We start from the raw sequence: 22,560 nt of genomic DNA, 5'->3' as shown, positions 1-22,560 counted from the left end.
GATCATTTGGGACATGAAGACAATTATTGATTGGGCCAAGGATAATTCCACATTGTATGTACCATAATTATCACACCAACTGGAGAAAATTAAATCCATGATGGTAACTTTCAATTCAATCTCCTTCTACCACATTTTATGTGAGAAAAATGCTATGGTAGACTTACTCTCTAAGTGAGGGGCTTCTGTCATTCCTAGGAAGATCTAGTTTGATTTCCTCATCAACGAATCTATCTCTAGCTAAGGGGATTTCTTCTTCTAGTTATGAATCTGTTTTTGTGTCTTTTTGGAAAATGCCATGTTTGGACCTATTGTTCATCATTCAAAACTTTGTTGTAGCAGGGTGTCATTTTGTTTTTGTATGATTTTTTCTCTGTATTGGCTACATTTTGATCTAGTTCATGCTTTATTAGAGGAAGCTTTGGCCCTTGACTCATGACATTTTCTCTTTGCAATTCCATAGACCTTCTCTCTTTCTCAGTATTTTAGGAAAATTAGGACTAACAAATGTTTAAAGAAACTAACATATGTAACTTTCTTTTGTTTTAATCAATGGAATATGTTGTTTTTTTTGAAAAAGATGTATGTTGAGATGGAGGATTCCCAATCATAAAAGAGGACTAAAATTTAAATAGAGGATGAAGAAGACATACAAATAAAATTAATAGGAATATTTTCAAATGAGCTTTATTTTCAAAAGCAGTTGGGAAATCCAGGGCACACTATTTCCTCTTCTATATCCACTGATTTGGAAGCCTTCACAATAGAAGAGACTTGTTCTCCATTTGAAACTTTGCAGAAGAATTGTCAACAAATTAAATAAATGATTTATAAAATGAGAATTAGTATGGAAACACAACATCAAGACCTTGTTGCAGAACACAAAACTTGACGTGAAATCATTAAGGAAGAATTTAAAAATTCTTGGGACTGAGCACACACAAACGCCTGAGTTGGCTCAAGTTGAAAAGGAAAAAAGAGTTATTAATTGGAGAATAAGGTGTTAGAAATAAAGAGATTCTTATTTTCTAGGAACAAGTGCAAATCCCACAACAGTCAATTAAAAATCATGTTTACACCATTTTGGTTGCAGTTGAAACAGATGAACCTTGAGAGAATTTGACAAAGGTCATGGTAGAGCTCAAAATTTCAGAACTTGAACTAATGAAAACCTAAGATGATTTTGTCATGGTATTCAAGGACCTAGTTATTTGATCCGAGGTATGGTAGGAAACATTCCAACCATGTATTTCCCTAGGAGGATGCCATTTATCCTATCATGTTCCAACCATCTTCCAACAAATTTTATAGCTACAATGTACAGCATTTCTCATTGGATAAATATGGCAAACAAGGGTGTGTTACCTCTACTCTATGTTGGAAAATAAAAAAATATGTATAAAAATCATGACAACATCACCAACATGTTAAGATTTACAAATTAAAAGTCTCTTCTTATTGACACATGACCTAAGATACCTTTTAAATGTGTGAGGATCATGCCTTCTCACATAACATGAATTACATCCTCAGTAAATTTGGGTGGGTAGTAACTCATACTCATTAAATTTATGTCTTGCACGAATACTCCAAATTGGATTGATTTTATAGGGTAAAATACAAGGATTGCGTGCCTCAAATAAATGCACAAAAGAACCTGTAATCACTAAATGAATAGTAGACAATTCGAATCTATCAAACTGGCCTAGAAATGAAGCCTATGTGTGCATTTTAGTGAAGGAAATTTTGGCCTGCTTCATAAAAATGCATGCCCAACCTTCATTTCAACATCAAATTGAATGATTCAACATGGAGAGTATTTTATTTATTTATAAGAAACATTAATACAATTAAACATTTTTAATTTTTCACATATATATTTATGTTGTTCAAGGATACTCTAGATTGCATGGATTTCATAGGGTCAAAGGCAGGGTTTGTGTGCATCTAATAAATGCACCCCAGGACCTCTAATTTATTGGCAGTGATATAATGATGATTCCATCCTATGAGTTAGTGAAATTGTAACTTAGTTTTTTTGTGTGACATTTCTTTAATGGGCCCCAATCTTGTGGTGTAACAATTCCCTTATGGTCCCTGCACTTTGGTGTCCCTTCCAACTAGGCTTGGAAATTCAAAATAGAGTCACCCATCAAATTTGACAGCTTTGACACTTTCCTAAACTATTTTCATAGTTTTAATGAAGATTTTGATGATATGGAAAACTTTTTAAACCATATTTGACAGGAAAATATCCCTGTGATGCAAGAATTTCCCTTCAAATTCCATCCCTATGTCCCAACGCTGCGATCTACCCAAGGAAAAAATGATGGCACCCTGCACTTGACATTTATCACCTCTTCCATGTATTTTCAGTCTTTCCTAGGTCTATATCTACAGAACTCTCTCATGAATGTATTCAATGCCCTTCCCTTCTCCTCCTCTCAGAATATTAAGCCAAGGCATTATGGCCACCCCTTCTGCTTTCCCCTGATGACTACCCTACAAATAGTTTTGTCTATTTGAAACTCTTTTTCCTTTCCTACTACCATTGATACCTCCACACCCTTCGTTCATCCTGATGGCTCCACCTACTACACCATGAGTAGAGAAAGGGGCAAGGGCCATCGTGCTAGGAATGATAGAGGCAGAAGTCGCTCGACCACCTCCACTATCACAGAGGAATACTAGATAATGCATGACCATGCTATACCTACCCACATCTTACATCCAGTTTTTTATTTGGAGGCTCAAGAAGCTCATCACGGTTGCAACACTCTCTGGTCGCTCCATAATGTTATGGCTCGTTGTCTCATGGCTAAGGAAAATAAAAAATGTCTAGGCCCTTGTTGGATAATTAATATTTTTGTTATCAATTCCCATGCCACCACCTTCTTGTAGTGTCTATCCCATAATATTCAGATCGAATTCCCTCCCAAAATCCCATCCTCTCCCTCTCCTAAAAAATCCACTTCAATCTATGTGTCCATTGAAGCCACACCTCCCCCAATCGGTCTAGCTATTGGAAGTCACCTTTCCCCTATTCATGAGAATCAAGTAGATGTGGCACCTATGGAGCACACTTAGGTGAAGGCTCCACCTCTCTCACCTCCTCACCCAATCCCATATGGGTGTTACATTATCGAGGAGAATATTGCTAAAGAAGATGCACCTGAACCTCTCGACGATGGTTTCAGGTATTTGTAGTAAGTCAGTGCACCCCTGGGTCATTATGAAGACAGCAAAGCACTCCTAATTTTCCTTCTATGATGTTTTTTTTTTTTATGTTTTCTCTTTTCTTCAAGGTCCATATCTTAGTGGCTCAGTACCACCTGATGAGGCTCATCAATAGATATATCATAAGGGTCACAATGCCACCTTCTAGCTTTAAAATCATCTATTTCTCACATTTATTTACAAATTTTGTTATATTATGCTTAGTGTGAGGATTAAAATATGTGTTGTTATGTCATGTTGCCTAATATGTCTTAAATTCAGGAATTTGAGCAATTTTGAGATAATTTGAGTGTAGGAGCTCAAAGTAGACAAGGAGAGATTCTAGGAGGTTGTCCACCTCCTTAACTCCTCCAATCAGTGAAATATCGCCACTCTATCTCTCATTAACTTGAGGTCATTAGCAACCAAGTCAGTGCAATTCAAGGAAAATTTAGATCCACCTTTCTTGAGTTTTGGAGACAAAAATCTCTATTTTCTAGGGAGCTATTGGTAACTACCCTTTTGTATAAATAAACATGCTAAGGAATTCATTCGGATTCAAATTTTTGTTGTAGCTATGAGACTATTGAGCTCAAGAACTTGTGACTATTATTTTTGATGATGTATTTTGTTGGGTTGTGTTATATTCTTTCCATGACTAGCCCACGTCGTTAACCGGAGGGTTATAGGGGGGGCAGAGCCCCCCCTTCATTGCACCGATTATGTAGTTGGTGGGGGGGTCACATGCAGTTTTAGGTGCACTCGTAACCCCACTTTTTGGGGTCTATGGTAGCACCCGTGAAAATTTTGGTTTTGGACCCTATGTTAGGTTGGGCAGACCCACCTATGGTTTTGTCCATGATTTTCGCACATGTTTTTGGATGTGATGGTTTCTGGTCCATGGTTTTGGACGCGATGGTTTTTGGTCCATGGTATTGGATGCTTCGGCATGTATAAACATGTATTGTAACATTGAAAGGAAAATAATGAAAAATTAAGCTGGTTGTCTCGGTTTTGGGATCCAGGGGAAAATCTCTGTGTATATGTGTTTTATGTGTTATTCTCTCGCATTGCTTATTTTCTATGTTTTAGAATTCGTATGCAGGAAATTTCTGTACGGGTTTAAAACCTAAATTCGATATCAGAGCTGTTTTGGCTTCAAGGGACGCCTTTGTTGCTGAGGGGTTTTTCTCGGGCCTATCATAGACCTTGTCTAATGGGAGATCTGCGAGATCGATTCTGGTGGTGAAAGAAGATGGCGAGCAGTGGAAAGATAGAGATCAAGAAATTTAATGGTCAGAGTTTTGAGTTGTGGAAACTCAAGATGGAGGATTTGTTGGTGGATAAAGATCAGTGGATCACGGTAGATCTAGGTATTAAACCAACGGGAGTGTCCAATGAAGAATGGAAGAAGTTGGATCAGAAGGCAAAGAGCACAATATGAATGTGTGTCTTACATTTAGTATTGTTGAATGTATCAGGGGAAGCTACGAAAAAGGCTTTGTGGGACAAGTTAGGGACTTTGTACCAATCTAAGTCTCTCGTGAATAAACTCTTCCTACAGAAACAACTGTATAACCCGAGGATGAAAGATGGAGACTCGGTGACAGAGCATTTGAATGCATTTAATACTGTGGTAAGTCAGTTAGCATCTGTTGATATTAAAATTTAAGATGAAGATAAGTGCATTATTTTGTTGTGTTCTCTACCAGATTCGTGCGATAGTCTGGTTATTGCAATAGGTAGCAATGCAACTGCCTTACAGTTTGATGAAATAGTCTCAGCCTTGCTGATGGAGGAGATGAGACGGGAAATTATGGAGAGCCAGAATGGTGATGCCTTTTCTGTACGAGGATGGTCCGAGAATAGAAACAAAAATAAGTCATTGAGTGGGAGGTCTAAATCTAGAGGGAGATTTAAATCTCTAGGAAAACCTGTAAAGGTGGCGTGCTGGAAATACGGAAAGGAAGGCCACTTCAAAAGGGACTGTAAATCTAAAGCTCTTGACAAAGGAAAAGGATCTGATGAGGCTCCTTCTACAGAGGCGAAAACCACCTTAGATGAAGGTGGGGATGTGTACTTGGCTTCTTCAAGTACACATGTAGATCATGAGGCATGGTTGATTGACTCAAGTGCATCCTTTCACTTCACTCCCCATAGAGAGTGGTTCTGCAAGTATGAGAAATATGATGGTGGTGATGTCTTCTTGGGGGATGATAGGAAGGCTAGAATCATTGGTTGTGGAAAAGTAAAGTTGAAGTTGCAAGGTGGAATGGGGTGAATGAAACCCAATACATAGATCAGTTGCTAAAAGAATTAGAAAAGCTTTCATTGTATCGCTCAGACTATAGAAGAATTCTTGGATCCAAGAATTGATAATAGCGCTGAGGAGAAAAAGGAAGAATCCGCCTAAGGAGGGGCTCGCGTCTGATTAGTTAGTTGGTGAGTCAATGGCTTACCAAGGCGACGATCAGAGATCCCGAGTTTTCAGAGTTCCTATCTTATCCTCGAATCACCTATTGAATAACATCGATGGAACAATTTAAGGGGAGGGAAGTGCGCTTTCTTCCTAGAACGCTTCCACGTGTTCTACATATTCTTGCATTAGCCAGAAATCTGATTTTTGTAAGCAAGCTGGATGATGTAGGTGTAAAAATAGTGTTCGAGAAGGATACCTGCAAAATGGTTCAGGGAGCACTAGTATTGATGCAGGGAGTTCGGATTGGAACTCTGTACAAGCTGCGAGGTAGCACTATCATTGATGGGTGCAATAGTTTTGTGGTTCTTGAAAGTGGAGTAGAAAATCTAATGGTCTCTAAAGAAAAGACCATGTTGTGGCATCAAAGGCTTGGACATATTGGAGAGAAGGGCCTTCGAATACTTCATGGTAAAGGTATGGTAGAAGGTATGAGTAATAACTCTCTAGATTTTGATTTCTGTGAAAATTGTGTATATGGGAAGCAGAATCGGGTGAGTTTCCCCTCTGGTAGTAAGAGGACGAAACAGATATTAGAGCTTGTGCACACTGATGTGTTTGGACTTGTGAAGGTTCCATCACTGGGTAAGTCTATGTACTATGTATCAATTATAGATGAATTCTCAAGGAATACATGGATATATTTCTTTCAGAAGAAATCTGAAGTCTTTGACAGGTTTAAAGAATTTAAGGCTCTGGTGGAAAACTAGACAGAGAAGAAGATAATGGTGTTAAGGACAGATAATGGTGGAGAGTTTTGCAGCAAGGAATTTGAAGAATACTGTAAGAAGTGTGGTATAGCATGGCATAAGACTACTCCATATACACCTCAGCAAAATGGAGTTGCAGAAAGAATGAACAAGACATTGATGGAAAGGGCAAGAAGCATGCTCAATGGTGCTGGGTTAGGACACGAATTCTAGGCAGAGACGGTGGAGACAACATGTTACTTGGTCAACATATCACCTTCGTCAGTGTTGGAGGATAAGAATCCACAAGAGGTATGGACTGGTAAGAAACCCTCTCTTTCACATTTGAGGGTATTTGGATGTGATGCATGTGTACATGTTCCAAAGGAGAAACAAACCAAGTTGGATAATAAATCTGAAAAGTGCATATTTATTGGGTATAGGGATGGTTTAAAAGGTTATAAGCTTTGGAGCCCAGTAAAAAGGAAGGTTGTGTACAGCCGAGATGTGGTGTTTAGAGAGGTGAAGGATGTTATTAAACATGAATTCCAACCAAAGGAACCTGAGAAGATAGAGTTTGAGCTTAAGGAGGAAGAATCAGACTCTACAGCAGAGGAGGAATCAGAAGATGAAGAGCCATAAACTACGGGTGTGAGAAGATCAGTTCGAGAAAGAAGGCATCTAGAAAGGTATAGTGCATCTGCTTTCTATTCAAATTTTTCTTTGTCTGTTACTGATGATGATCCTAGAATTGTGAAGGAAGCAGTAGATTTAGAGGATGGAAAACTCTGGAAAGAGGCCATGGTTGATGAAATGGCATCTTTGCACAAAAATGAGGCTTGGGATCTGGTGGAGTTGCCGGGTGGAAGGAAACCCATTAGCAGCAAATGGGTGTTCAAGAAGAAGACAAATGCAGAAGGAAAGGTGAATAAATACAAAGCTCGGTTGGTAGCAAAAGGTTATTCCTAGGTGCCGGGAATTGATTTAGGTGATATTTTTTCTCCTTTTGCCAAGGTAACTTCTATTAGATTACTTTTATCTGTTGTTGCTGCTTTTGATTTTGAGGTAGAACAGATGGATTTGAAGACAACATTTCTTCATGGGGATCTGGAAGAGGAAATATACATGAAGCAACCTGAACGCTTTGCAGTGAAGGGTAAGAAAGAACTGGTATGCAAGTTAAAGAAGTCTATGTATGGGTTAAAACAGTCACCAAGGATGTGGTATCAGAAATTTGATACATTTATACGGGGACTTGGCTTCACCAAAAGCAAAGAAGATCACTGTGTGTATTTTAAATTAATTGGTGATCGTGTTATTTATCTGGTCTTGTATGTGGATGATATGTTGCTGGTTGGAAATGACAAAGAAATTATCCAGGATTTGAAGACCCAATTGTCCTCCAAATTTGACATGAAAGATCTTGGTGCTGCAAACTATATTTTGGGCATGGAAATTAAAAGAGATCGGGCAAAGAGGAAGCATTGGTTAAACCAGAGGAAGTATGTCGAGACAATACTACAGAGGTTTATTATGCAGGATAGTAAACAGGTGAAGGTTCTTATTCCTGTAGGTGTGAGGTTATCTGCTGAATAGTGTCCCAAGGCATAAGAAGAGGAAGAGGACATGTCCCATGTTCCATATGCAAGTGTAGTCGATAGCCTGATGTATGAAATGGTATGTACTAGACCAGACATTGCACATGCAGTGGCCCATAGAAAATTTTAGGGGCGAATGTTCACCCTTTGGCGAAATTAAGGGGTTTTAAATTTTTAGTGGGCGAATATTTTGTATCATAGTACATTTTTACAAATCACCTCAAATAGCCCACCTTATTTTAAGGGAGAGGGTAAAAAAGATAAATTTAGCCCTTGAAATTAGGAGTTACAACCTTCCATTCGCCCATTTTCAAGAATAGGTTTTATTTAAGTGAATCCTATGGGCCAAAGGCCCAAATACCATATTTATAAAAGAGGTATGGTAAATTAATAAAAATATAAATAAATGAGAGGTATGGTAAATAAATAAAACATTTTTTATATTTACTCCATAAGTCACCTTATATACATGCAAAACAAATAAAAATATAAGTAAAGTGGAGGTACGGTAAATAAATAAAATGTATTTTTATACTTACTCAAAAGGTATGGTAAATAAATAAAAATATAAATAAACTAGACGCATGGTAAATAAATAAAACCTCTTTTTATATTTAGTCCATAACCCATGTTCTATTTATGAAGGCTCAAGAAAGAGGTTTTGTTTAAGTGAATCCTATGGGCCAAATACCATACTTGTAAAAGAGGTATGGTAAATTAATAAAAATATAAATAAACGAGAGGTATGGTAAACAAAGAAAAACATTTTTTTATATTTACTCCAGAAGTCACCTTATATTTACGAACACTCAAAAAATGCGTTATATTTAGGTGAAACCTATGGGCAAAATACTATGGACTAGATTGTTATTAATACCATGCAAAAAAACATTATTAACCCTAATATTAGTATTAATAAAAATAAAAATGGCACATGGTATTGACCCATGGTATTCACCAAAATGGCACATGGTATTGACCCATGGTATTCACCTGGAATGTAGCCTATTTAAATGGAGGAATTAGACCAGCATAGATCCATCTTTACTCATATGCAAACTAGCATAGAGTGAAAAAATATTTGATCCGATCAAGAGTAAAAATGGATGTTTTAATTTAATGCATTTTAAACATTTTAGCTTGGTTAAAATAAAAAATAAAATAAACATCAACTATTAATTTTATTATTTTTTATAAATTACTAATAGTAATTTTTAAGCTCCAGGTTTATGATAACCCATGGTAATACCATGGTATTCATGTGAGCATAGACTATTTAAAGGGGAAAGTCTATCATCTTAGATCCATCTTAATTCTGGGTCTACCAAGTGCTCAGAGGGATAAATAGATTTCATCCCCCTAAGAGGGGTAGATGTGGAGTTAAGATGGATATAGGTTGGTTTTTATGATAATGAAGATATTAAATAGACTTAGGAAATTATATTGTAAAAAAATCTTAACATGAGTGGTTAAAGCATAGACATTGGACACGTATATTTGTATACTTCTGTTTTAAACTGAAACAAATCCAGGGCTAAAAGGAATGGATTGGTTGCACTAGTCATCCTTCTATAACTTTCCAACATATGCTGGAGTAAACAGATTGTAATTTGGGTAATTTTTCTAATTGCAAACAGGAAAATACTTGTGTATTGGTAGGGTGGTTACGAGGTCCCTAGAAGTGATGAATTTGAATTTTTCTTGGTTTTATATATAGTATTAGGTTTTTTCTTGTGCTTTCTATGAATGGCACGGGTGAATTTTATCCTACACCCACTAGGTTATCGATATGTAATTTCGGTAATTTTGATTTCAAAAGATATTTTAAAGAAATGCAACGATTTCATTTGTGTATTCAATAAACACAAGATTTTATAATTGAATAAAATATTCGCCATGCTTGGTGAGAGATTTGCCAAAAAATTATATATACATATCATATTATTGATAAAATCGCCTTCCTTTTTTCCTATATACCATGGAGATTCGCCCATTTATTATACATGTAAATTTAGGGGGGGTTCTTAAAATTTTCCCTATGCAGTGGGAGTATTGAGCAGGTTTATGTCAAAACCAGGGAAGGAGCATTGAATAGTAGTGAAGCGGTTTTTCAGGTATTTGTGTGGCACTAGTGATTATGGTTTGTGTTACCAAGGAAGATGAGGATTCAACATAATGTTGGATATTCATGGCTTTGTTGATGCAGACTGGGTTGGAGATCTGGATCAAAGAAGATCTACAAGTGGGTATGTGTTTAAACTATTTGGAGGTGCAGTCAGTTGGATGAGTAAGAAACAATCTGTAGTGGCACTATCAACTAGAGAGGCAGAATACATGACAGCCACTCATGCAAGCAAGGAAGCAGTTTGGTTATAGAGATTGTATTCAAGTATGGGGTTAGTACAAGAAGCTATAAGGATAGACTGTGACAGCCAAAGTGCAAGTTTCTTGGCAAAGAACCGTGCATATCATTCAAAGACAAAGCACATTGATGTTTAGTATCACTTTATGAAGGATATGATAGAAGACAAAAAGGTGTTGCTGGTAAAGGTGGACACTTTGAAGAATACTATAGATCCATTGACAAAATCTGTGAGCTCTGAGACGTTCTCTTGGTGTAGATAAAAAATGGGCATTTCAGGGCTGGAAAAATAACTAAGATCTTTTATGGCCGCTTGTGGAAAGAAAACAACAAGTGGGGGAATGTTGGGTTGTGTTATATTCTTTCCATGACTAGCCCACGTCATTAACCTAGGGGTTAGAGCAGGGGGGGTCACAAGGGGTTTGAGGCATACCCGTAACCCCACTTTATGGGGTTCAGGGTAGCGCCCCGGAAAATTTTGGTTTTGGACCCTATGTTAGGTTGGGCGGACCCACCTATGGTTTTGTGCATGATTTTTGCACATGTTTTTGGACTTGATGGTTTTCGGTCCATGGTTTTGGACGCAATGGTTTTTGGTCCATGGTATTGGATGCTTTGGCATGTATAAATATGTGTTGTAACATTGAAAGGAAAATAATGAAAAATCAAGCTGGTAGTCTTAGTTTTGGGATCCAGGGGAAATATCTTATGTGTTTTATTTGTTATTCTCTCGCATTGCTTATTTTCTATGTTTTAGAATTCGTATGCAGGAAATTTCTGTACGGGTTAAAACCTACATATTTGACATTTATGGAATGATAATGAGAAGTTTCATTTTGATCCATCTCTAAGTTAGTCCAAAAGTCTCAAGCTCTTGCATTTGGGCCCAAAACCTAGTAGCTTAGGTCCCTCTTATGTATTTATAATTCTTTTAGCTTATAATGTCTGATTATTTGTTGCATTTCAGTAGAGTATAGTTCCTCAAAATTTCTGTGACTGTGGCCTCTATATCATCTCTCTCATGGGAATAATGATTAGAGGACTCCACCATCACAACCCAAGAACATTGTTTGATTTCTTGTTTATTATTTCTTAGAAAACTGTACATTTGTTATCTCGTTTACATATTATTATTGTAGCTTAGAATTTAATTCATTTCATATATCAATTTCTTAGCATCAATTAGATATCTTCCAAATTCAACTCTTCTTTTCCACCATTGATTGTAATAGTTTGCAAATGAAAAGAAGAACTACAGCATGTGATTTTTCATGACTGCTGGATATTTTCACCACTTCCATCCAGAACCTCTCCACTATATTTTGATGAATTCCAACTAATGTTCTTGATCTCTGTTTTTAGGTCACCATGAGCAGCACTCTTAGCCCAAGGCTGGCCTTCCTAAAGTGTTGGGTTTGGATAGGGGTTTTGGTCACCTTCCATACATTTCCTAGAACCTGCACCCATGTTGCCATCACTTTATCCCATCATCTTTACCCTCCAAACCCTCTTGGTAAACTTCCTGTACCATTTCAGGACTTCCTGTAGCAATACATGAATCTTGTAGCAACTTCCTATAACACACCTATAGCAACCTGTTTTGCCCTTGTTTTTAACTATAATGCCAGTGTAGCTTAGTATAGGAGTAGGTTAACCCAAAGCTTGGAATCCATGATCAAATGTACCACCTAGGCCATTCCCTCCATTCCTTTTCCTTTAACACAAGAGAAATTAACATTAGTTCCTTCATCACATATTTGGAAATTAGGGCATTACTTAATCTGCAAGTGTGAAATAGATAAATGTTGCATGAATTCTTGAGTTGTGAATTGGTAGAATAATCTCTCGTTTTCAAGTGAATTTGATAGCTATATGGTTGATTGTAATTAGTGTAGCTTTCCTTTCTGTAGTTAGCATAATTCTTGTGTTCTCTTATGGATTGATTCAATAGCATTTACAAGTTATATTTGAAAAACATTTACTTTTTATGCATTAGGACTAGCTTTTGAATCATGCTTTCAGTAGTTAATATCCCCTAGTTTAGTCAAAGAATTGTCTTGAAGACTTAAATATCAAATGACCTAGTTGAGGGTGGCAGGAGTAGAATTCCATCTATTGTGTATATAACACTGTCACCTCGAAGTTTGTACAAACCCCAAGTTGATAAATAGATTTGGGGAGCCTATGGGAGTTGCACACTCTTGGTGGAATACTAAGGCTCACCACCTTTTGGCGTCATTGCTAGGGAGGTGTCTAGGTAGATGTTATTTCTTATTTTCTTTCTATTTTGAATTTATTTTTTTAAAAATCATATAAAAGGAAAAATGGTTTTCTTAAATGCATCATAGGAGTAGAGACACTCTAGGAAAATTATTTCCAAACACCTCAACACCATCAAACAATCAACCTTCACTCTTCTTCAGTGACTATCAACTTCCCTCTCTGACTACAGGGGAGTTAGAAGACCCCTTAGGTGAACAACCTGAGATATTTGAAGAACCTATTTGGGAAGAAGAAGAACCCATTCCGCATACCCATACCATGTTTGAAAATAGGAATGAGGAGGCTTTCCCTATCAGAGAAACTAATGGAGATGCTAAAATGAAGAATATAAGCCCTACTGCCCTTCCTCACTTCCATGGTTTAAGCTCTGAGGACCCTAATACTTTTATGTTTGAGTGTGTTGTTGTTTGTAGAACTTATGACTATACTTCTGATTACCAAAAGCTAAAGTTATTCCCATCTGCCCTTAAGGATGCAATATTGCACTGGTTTATGGGTCTACCTGGGGATAACATCACTAACTGGGCTCAGATGCAGCAGGCCTTTAACAACAAGTACAGGGACTACTGTAGGTCCAAAGAAACCAAAGATGAAATATTATGAATGACTCTTGGACCTGATGAATCCTTAGAAGACTACGAGGAAAAATTCCAACTCAGTTATAGGAGGGCCAGATGCACCCTTGATCTTGAATCACTCAAGTTATTCCTTCTCTGAGGCATCAGAGAGGACATGTTGGAAACCCTCAACATGTTATTTGGGAGAGATATCTATCAATTACCCTATGCAGATGTCGAAACAGTGTTCAAAAACCATTCTAGGGCTACTAGGAAGAAGTGTAGGGCTAGTCAAGCTTTGGTCAGTTCCTCTCCCTCTACATCATCCATCAAGAATGAAATTGGAAACATGTTGGAGGAATTTAAGAGTGAAATGTTGTGTACATTTTCTTTGCAAATGGATACCATGCAGATCAAGAGGACACAAGAGGAATTAGAAAGGGAATTAGTTATCTTTTTCCCTAAATGCACTAAAAAGCACCCTAGAAATGAATGTCCATTAAATGTTATAGAGGTTTGCTTAGTCTATGAGGAAAACCATGCCAAAGATAAGTGTCCTTCTTTGTCTGGATTAAAATTTGTATACCAAGGGGTAGAAGGTGGGGCTAAGCAACTCTGTTTCATCAATCAAAGGAGGCCTCAAGGACCTCATCCATAACAACAAGGCATGAAAGGTGCATCCTACTATTATTACCATCCCAACCAAAATGCAGCCTTGCCACCTTGGTACCCTTCCACTCATCCATCATGGTCCACACCTCCTTCTTGGCCTTATGAACCTCATTTTCCTCCCAAACTATCAATCAATCATTTCAGCCATATGCTTCTCCACATCCTCAGTGGAATAACTCATCACAAGGGTGGAGGCCTCAACTCAACCAAAATCCTACTTTAATGTCTCCACCTCCATGTCAACCACAACTAACTCATCCTACTCCAACCAAGCAACATTAGATTCCTGATCAAACCATTCTGATCCTGAATAAAAAGCATGCACAACAAGTCTATAGTGGAGAGACATCTTACCCTGCCTATGCCGTGGAGATTCAAGAAATCAACCTTAGGTTTGGAAGAGTGCTCCCATATAAATAACCTCCATCTCCACTTGAGGACCTTGAAGAGGAAAAGGAATAAATTAAACCTCAAGTAAATCCACCTCCTTTTCCTTAGAGATTGATCCATTCTAACTAGCACACCAGAGAAGAGAGTGAACTTATGGGAGAATTGAAGAATCTGTGCATTAATATTTCCCTCCTCCAAGCTATCAAGGATGTTCCCAAATACAATAAGATTATCAAAGAGAAATGTTTCAAACATCCTGGGAGGAGAAAGAAAGACATGCCCACCATCAATTTTATTGGTAAATTATTTGATTTGATGTTGGGGAGAGTTATTTTCCCAAAATATCTAGACCCTGGAAGTCATGTGGTAGATGTACACATTGATGGCATCATTTTCCCTCACACCTTGATTGATCTCGGGGCTCCCATTAATGTGATGACTAAAGAAACCATGCTAAAGCTAAAACTCCAAGGATCCTTGAGAAAGACCACAACAATGTTGTAACTTGCAGCTATGTCTAGAGTGGCTCCTAAGGGAGTTGTTGAGGATGTATTGGTATCTATTGACTACTGGGAGTATCCTACTGGCTTCTTAGTTCTCCAGCCCAAAACCAAATTCAATGGTTATCCTCTCATCCTTGGAAGACCATGGAAGACCATGGCCAGCCACTTTTGATTCTTACATAAGTTGTAGGGCTAGAAACATGACCGTTAAGAATGGGCATTTGTCCAAATAGTTGGTATTATACCCTCCTTCTCAGCCATGCATTGAGCATGACTTACCCTTATGTTTGGAAGAGGAGGAGGAACATGAAGTGTATCATACAACCTCCCAACTAACTTGTATCATAGATTTTGTTATAGGAGGGGAGCAACCTAATGAAGATGACCTCATTGACCAAATTCTCCAGAACCAACCCCCCAATACCTTGCCTCTTGATAATCTTGTGAAGGAATCTAAGGGTAATCATTAGATTGAGTTATGCCTAGTTGACCCAATTCCTACACATATCAAACTTGTATAATTTGGTCCATCTAGAACCTTGAATATTAACCCTTCTCTCTTAGCCAAACTAGAATGATATTTGTGCAAGATGTTGACATAGCACTTAGATTCCTTTGCTTGGATCTATAAATAAATGAAACGAGTGTATCCTTCGGTTTTTACTCATCAAATATACATCAATGAGGGATGAAAATCTATGCACCGACCTAAAAGGAACTTGAAGCCCTCAAAGACATAGTAAAGGAAGAGTTGCAAAAGTTGTTGGATGTAGGGTTCATATACCCCATCTTAGATATTGAGTGGTCGTCCCCTCCAGTTTTGGTCCCAAAGAAAAATGGAAAGTGGAGGATATGCGTGGATTACAGACAACTAAACAAATCCACTAAGAAATACAATTTCCCTTTACCTTTCATTGATCAAGTTTTAGATGGTCTTGTAGGGAAGAAGTGATTCTCTTTCATGGATGGATTTAGTGGTTACAATTAGATCCACACCAACCCTAAGGTCCAATACAAAACTACATTCACCTATCCTTGTGGTACCTTTTCTTATAGGGTCCTTCCTTTTGGATTATGTAATGCCCCTGCCACTTTTCAAAAGGAATTTTTAAGCATCTTTGCTAAGTTGGTCGATAACCCTATAGAGATATACAAGGATGATTTCACTCCCTATGGATGTAACTTCTTGGAGGCTCTCTATAACCTGGGGAAAGTACTAAAGAAGTGCATTGAAATGAACCTCTCACTTAGTCCTGAGAAGTGTGAATTATTTATGAATGTAGACATTTTCCTTGGCCATTCAATATCTCAAGAGGGAGTACAAGTGGACCGAAACAAAATTGCCATCATAAAAAGGGTCCCTACTCCTCAAAAGCAGAGGGATATTAGAAGTTTCTTATGCTTAGCTAGATATTATAGGAGGTTTATCAAGTACTTTAGCAAAGTAGCCTCACCATTGTTTGGATTGTTGGCCAAGGACTTAGAATTCTGCTACACAGATAGATGCCAAGAGGCTTTAGAGATCTTGAAAGACAAATTAACCACTACCTCCATACATAGAGGCCCAAATAGGATTCTTCCTTTCCATATCCATGTTGATGCATCTGACAAATATTTAGGGGCATATTTAGGCCAAATAGATGATAAGTTACCCTATGCCATTTACTTCGTTAGTAAAAATCCGTCTAAGGCTGAATTGAACTACACTGTAACTGAGAAAGAACTCCTAGTTGTTGTACACTCTTTGAACAAGTTCAGACACTACATCACTAGATACCAAACTATTTTGCATACTGATCATGCAGCTATTAAATACTTGATCAACAAGCCTATTGTGAATGCTATAATTATTAGATGGTTTCTATTGTTACAATAGTTTGAGTTAACTATCATTGACAAGGCAAGAAAAAAAATGTAGATGTAAATGTTTTGTCTAGACTTGCTTTTCCTACAGGTGATGAAGGTATGGTTGATGATTATCTTCCAGATGAGCACTTATTTTCTATCTCAGTGCTCTCTCCATGGTTTACTGACATAGACAACTACCTAGATGCTGCAAAATTTCCTCCAAATTTGTCATCAAGGGAGAAGAGAAGATTTGTAAGGAAGAGAGCCCCTTTCACTTGGATTGGGGGAAATATCTTCAATTTGGGGCTAGATCGGATCTTGAGGAGATGTGTCAGGGAAGAGGAAGTATTTGACATCCTCTTAGCCTCTCATGATGGACCCTGTGGAGGTCACTTTGCTTCCAAGAGAACAACTTTCTAAGATCTACAAGCTGACTACTACTGGCCCACTCTCCACCAAGATATAAGAAGATATACCAATAGATGTGATCAGTGCCAAAAAATGGGGAAAACTACACCCAAGGATGAAATTTCCCTACAACCTCACGTGGCTTTGGAGCCATTTGAAAAGTGGGGCATGGATTTCATTGGGTGAATTGATCCACCATTAGGGAAAAAAAAGTACATCATTGTGTGCATTGACTATTTGAAAAAGTGGGATGAGACAAAGGCTGTCAAGGAAACAACAAAGGAGAAAGTGGCTGAGTTCTTGAGGGAGAATGTGTTCTACAAATTTGGGTACCCCAAATAGATAGTCATCAGTTAGGGAGTTCAATTTGCATCACATCTGATCGAGAATTTGTTAAGGCAACATCATATGAAGCACAAAAAATATGTTGCCTATCATCCTCAGGCCAATGGACAAGTAGAGGTCACAAATAAGGCAGTATAGGGAATCCTCACCAAGGTTGTGAGAAGCAATGAGAAGGATTGGGCAGAGAGATTAGTGGAGGCCACTTGGACCTATAACACAACTTAGAAAATAACTATTGGTTTTTACCCCATATGATTTGGTCTCTAGAAAGAAAGCTCTACTCTCTATTGAGTTTGAGTACAATACTTTGAGAATGGCAGCCCAATTGGATTTAGATGCAACCAAAGCACAACAGGAGAGGCTACTCCAGTTAAATGGATTGGATCAATGTAGAATGCATGACCTCCTACACACCAAGGTTATCCAATTACAGAGGAAGGTCTAACATGATAGGAACATCAACAATAAAGTTTTTCAAGAAGGGGATTGGGCCTTACTATATGACTCTAGGTTCAAGGATTTAAAAGGAAAATTGATGAGAATACGGTTAGGTCCATATCTGATAGATAAATTCCATGAAAATGGAGCTATTCAAATCAGGATCATTGATGAGGAAGGGCTTCCCTTGCTTGTCAATGGCTACAGATTGAAGGTATACAGAAGGCCTATGTCCAAGGAATAATTCATCAACATCATAAGTAGAGAGGTTAATGTGATTGGAAGTGTCACAACATTCCTAGATACAGTTTTTTGTGGAAAAAATAAAAAGGAAAAATATAATAAAAGGTCTGGATGAAAAGCTTTATGAGGCATCTAAGGCTAACTCTTGGGTTGAAAATCTCCCCGAGGTAGTCGAGAAGTAAACAAAAAGAAAAAATAAAGATCTCTGGATGAAAAAATCCCTTGAGGCGCTCAAGGTAGGCATACAGGTTGAACACCTCTCCTGAGTCAGCTTGTGTGTGTCTCTCTCAAAAAAATAAAAACATGAAAAAAATAAAATAAAAACAAAGGAGAATCTCAGGACATGGATCCACAACATGTCCGTTAATATTTTTGGTCACTTTGTAGGTTTGAGGACAGTGGTGAATTCCAGAGCTACAGGGCCAACATCCTCAAGATTCAATCCACTTCTCCCCCCATCCACTCCATATCCTCCCTCCAAACCCATGTCCCCACCACTCTCCATCATCCTAGTGGCTCAAAAATCAAATTTTAACCCCTCTATAGTTTGCTACAGAAAGACTATAATTGCTACAGGAAGATCATGTAGCACTACAAGAGGATCCCGAAAAACCATAGGGAGAGGATAAAAATGAGAATATCACCAAGCATGACCTTTCCAAAGGTAAATTAGGTTCTCCCACATTGATCCATAACCCATCCATCATTCATACATCCCAATTCCCAAGAAAATTCAATATCTTTCCAAACTAACCCTCCAGTTTGTCTCATCATGAAAATTTCTTGAAAAACACAAAGCACATTCCCTCAATTTTCAAAACCATACACCACTCAATTAGAGCCCTAAAATCATCCTGCAAGCCCTATACACCCTTTCTCATCACCCCGTGTAGTTAAAAGACTTTGGAAGAGCATAAAATGGATGCTACAAGAATCTCCTATAGCAGCCTGTGAAACCATTATAGAAAATCCATAATCCTAGTTTTCTCCTTCCATCAAGTAGAAGGGGCAATACCAACTCATGAGGCACTCTTACACTCCAAGTAGGATTCTCTAGTAGCAAAAACATCACCTAGGACATCAACAAAGCACTTGCACACATAGCAAAAACAACAATCAGATACCATGAGGAGCAGAGAAGATACACACGAGAACATAAAAGCACACATCAAGACAACTCCCCTGGTGACAGTACAAAGGCCCAATACTCTAGCATGCACACCCCTGCATCAGTCAATCATGAGGTAGGCACAAGTATGGAAACCTCTCATTTCCTCCTATGTGTAAATAGTGAAAATGTATGAATGTAGAGAAGAGGTATTTATAGGTTGGAGGTGGCCAATTAACTAGGCCACCCTCAGTTAGTGAGAAAAAGTGATTTATGATCCCTTATGCAATGTGGAGGTGTCACATCAGTCAAGATGAGATCATAGAGAGTAGGTGGTGATTACGAGGGATGAGGGAATCATTACTCTAGGTGGGGACAATGGTTTAAAAGAGGAACCGTATGCCTTTGCTAAGTCATCACAGTGCTCCAAGCCCTAACCTCCAATAGCATATAATGTACTGAGGCTCGAATTCTCTTGCATCTACTCTCATTTCTAACACAATTAAGGTAAGGATGAGTTTGCAGATCCATTGAGGAGATTCAAACCCTCCTCTTCCACTTCTCTAGGAGGAAGCTACAGGAAGCTACAGGAAGCCTACAAATGCTATAGGAATCTCGAGAAATTACTTCAAGAAGCCTCAAAGGGTGAAAGAACGCTTCCAAGGTTTGATTTGGTTTCCATTTATCCTTGTCTCGGGCCATGTGGTAAAAGTAAGTGCACCCTCTCATTCATCTATCCATAACTTGTATGTTGGTGCACCCTAAAGTCCAAAGGAAATATAATTCAAATTGTGGATTGCAAGAATTTTTCTAGTTATAGATTAGAGGGAATATATAAAATTTTCATCAACTAAAGATTCCAACCCTCTACTTCCAAAAAATTATATGTAATATCTATTATAGGAAGCAACCATACTTCACCTAGTTGAAAACAAAGGAAAGAGATGGGAAGGGTATTCATTAGAAGGGAGCTTAGAGACACTAAAATAATTCATCTTCACCCTCCTATATTACACATTTTCAAAAGACATTAGTGGCTAGGATTCTTTGAACTACTGAAGGGATATGATGATGACATTACATATGAATTTTCCATGGCCCTAAACTCTTAGACAGGATTCAGTGGTACCATTGTGGTGAGTGGATTAGCTATTTCAATCAGTCTTGAGCTAATTAGCAGGGTGACAACCCTTCCCCTAGGTATCCAATGGAGAAGACAAGGCAAGACCAGTAGTGCCATTGCCAAAAATAGTTTCTTCACTACTGATGAAAAACCTATTGAAGACAAAAATGGAGTTAGGAGAGAAAGATTACCCTATCCCTAGAATGAGGTGGCCTACCATATCCTAAAATACATCTCTTGTGAAGGAATACTGAGTGTACCATATTAAGGTCTAAAGAAGAATTTCCCCAAGCCTAGACACTCAATGTACCATATTTCCTCCTACATTCCATCAAGGACATGAGCCAAAATGTGAGAGAGGGAAAGCGCCAACACCTAGGCCACCATGGCCTCATCAAAGTGATAGTGGTAGATGCTTTGAATAAACTAAGAATCCCAATCCTTTTTTCCAAATTCATGGATATGGATATAGAAGCCTTCATTGACACTCAAACCCTCACACAAGGGGATACCCTAGCCTCTAGTTTTTGAGGAAGAGAAGGGAAAGAAGAAGAAGAAGAGATAGAGGAAGAAGATGAAAGAGAGACAAAGGTAGATGTTGGGAGTGGGATTCCCCAAGAGAAATTTTGGGGCTAAAAGCCTAGGTTTAAGTCAATTTTTGTAATATTATTGTAAATACTTTGCAATTTTTGGTCACAAAGCATGAAGGTATTATGTGTCATAAAGGGTATTTTGCCCTTAGTTTTGTAAAAGTAAAGTCGGTTGTAAGAGAAGTACCCATGGTTCGCAGACCATGGGATTGTATAAAAAGAGCTAAGCTCTAAGTAGTTTGAAAGGAGACAGACAATGATGGATGATGTAATAGGATCATATCTTTAAAGAAAGAAGTCTAAGTCTTGGGTTGTAGCATAGGTAAAGGCTCTGTATCTGAGTGCGTGGACCCCTGCAGCTATGTGCGTACGACAGACATAGTTTGTAAACACTTGGGAGATATTGATAAAGACAGACATTTTGCAATTTTTGTGTCTTTGTTATATTGATGCATATTGATATGTTGTGTATGAATTTTCTTTATTATGCTTATATGGTGTGCGAATGAATGAAGTTACATTGAATAACTGAATGCATACAAAAATATCTATTTACGTGGGGATAACTATAATAGTTTGATAATATAAGCAAGGCACTTAGATTAATTGGGGAATTTGTATGGAACACTGCCATAGCAGCGCGAAATTACCTGAGCAGCAAGCTCAGGCTGCGTGAAGGACGATCCTCTCCTTTCATGGAGGTATTGAAGAACGGAACATAGGGTTTTTCTTACAAGCCCTAGAGCGAAGCAACCTGTGCGAAGGCAGGGATAAAGGGAATTAAATGACATCACGACCATCTCAGGGTGCAGAAACTTGGTTCTAGCATCCCCCCATACTGCTTTGGGTGAGACTTCAGTCCGCACTCCACAGATTGATGCTGAAAGAGCTAGTAGTGTAGGGATTTGTTTGGCTAATTAATGTTGAAACTGGGTCAGGCTCCAACAAGACAACAAATGGTTTCATTGCTGGGACTAGAATATACATAAGAGATGTGTGATGTCGTATCATTGGAATAAAACTAAGAAGGAGATTGGAGACTGGTTGGATAGAAAGATCCACGAATTCATGGCTCAAGAGAACAGAAATCCACGACTGACAAAGGAAAAGTGGTTGGATAGATACCTATATACATAGATCCACGAAATCTTTTTCTTCTCCTTCCCTATTGAGCTATATGAGTGGATCGCAAAGCTAGTAGATAACTAAGGAAGGTGGAAACTTGACAGTCCTATTGTGTGGACCCCAAAGTTAGTGCGAAGGTTCGAAGCATCAGAGGATAAGATCACTCACACTATTAATCATTGGCTCAATTGTGTCATAGGAGGATTTGTGACTGAATTCGCGGTCAACACCTTAGTTAGCTACAACAAGGCAGAGTGGCACTTTTTCAAAGGACCGCAAGGTAAGTACATTAAATTCTTGAATACTTGGATTAAAATGTTATTGCATGAAAAATTGGTCATGTAGCTACCTTGATGTTTGGAACTACGCAAAGAAGAAAAACTTATAGGAACAAAGGACAAAAGGGTCCAGAGTATAGTCCATTGATTTCACCTGCGCGAGGTGATGAGGAAGGGATAACGGAGGTTTCTCCAGAAAGTTCTATTCAATTAATAAGACAAGGATTCCGCGAATAACACCTCTGCCCACACCACCTCCAACTTCAACACCATCACCTCCAACTTCACCTGTACCACCTCCAGCTCCA

This window comes from Pinus tabuliformis, chromosome 8, assembly GCF_031772625.1.
Source record: "Pinus tabuliformis cultivar Carrire ecotype Pingquan chromosome 8, CPIR1, whole genome shotgun sequence".
In the NCBI taxonomy this organism is placed as follows: Eukaryota; Viridiplantae; Streptophyta; class Pinopsida; order Pinales; family Pinaceae; genus Pinus; species Pinus tabuliformis.
The sequence above is the reverse complement of the archived record's forward strand: the minus strand, read 5'-3'. Positions refer to the sequence as shown.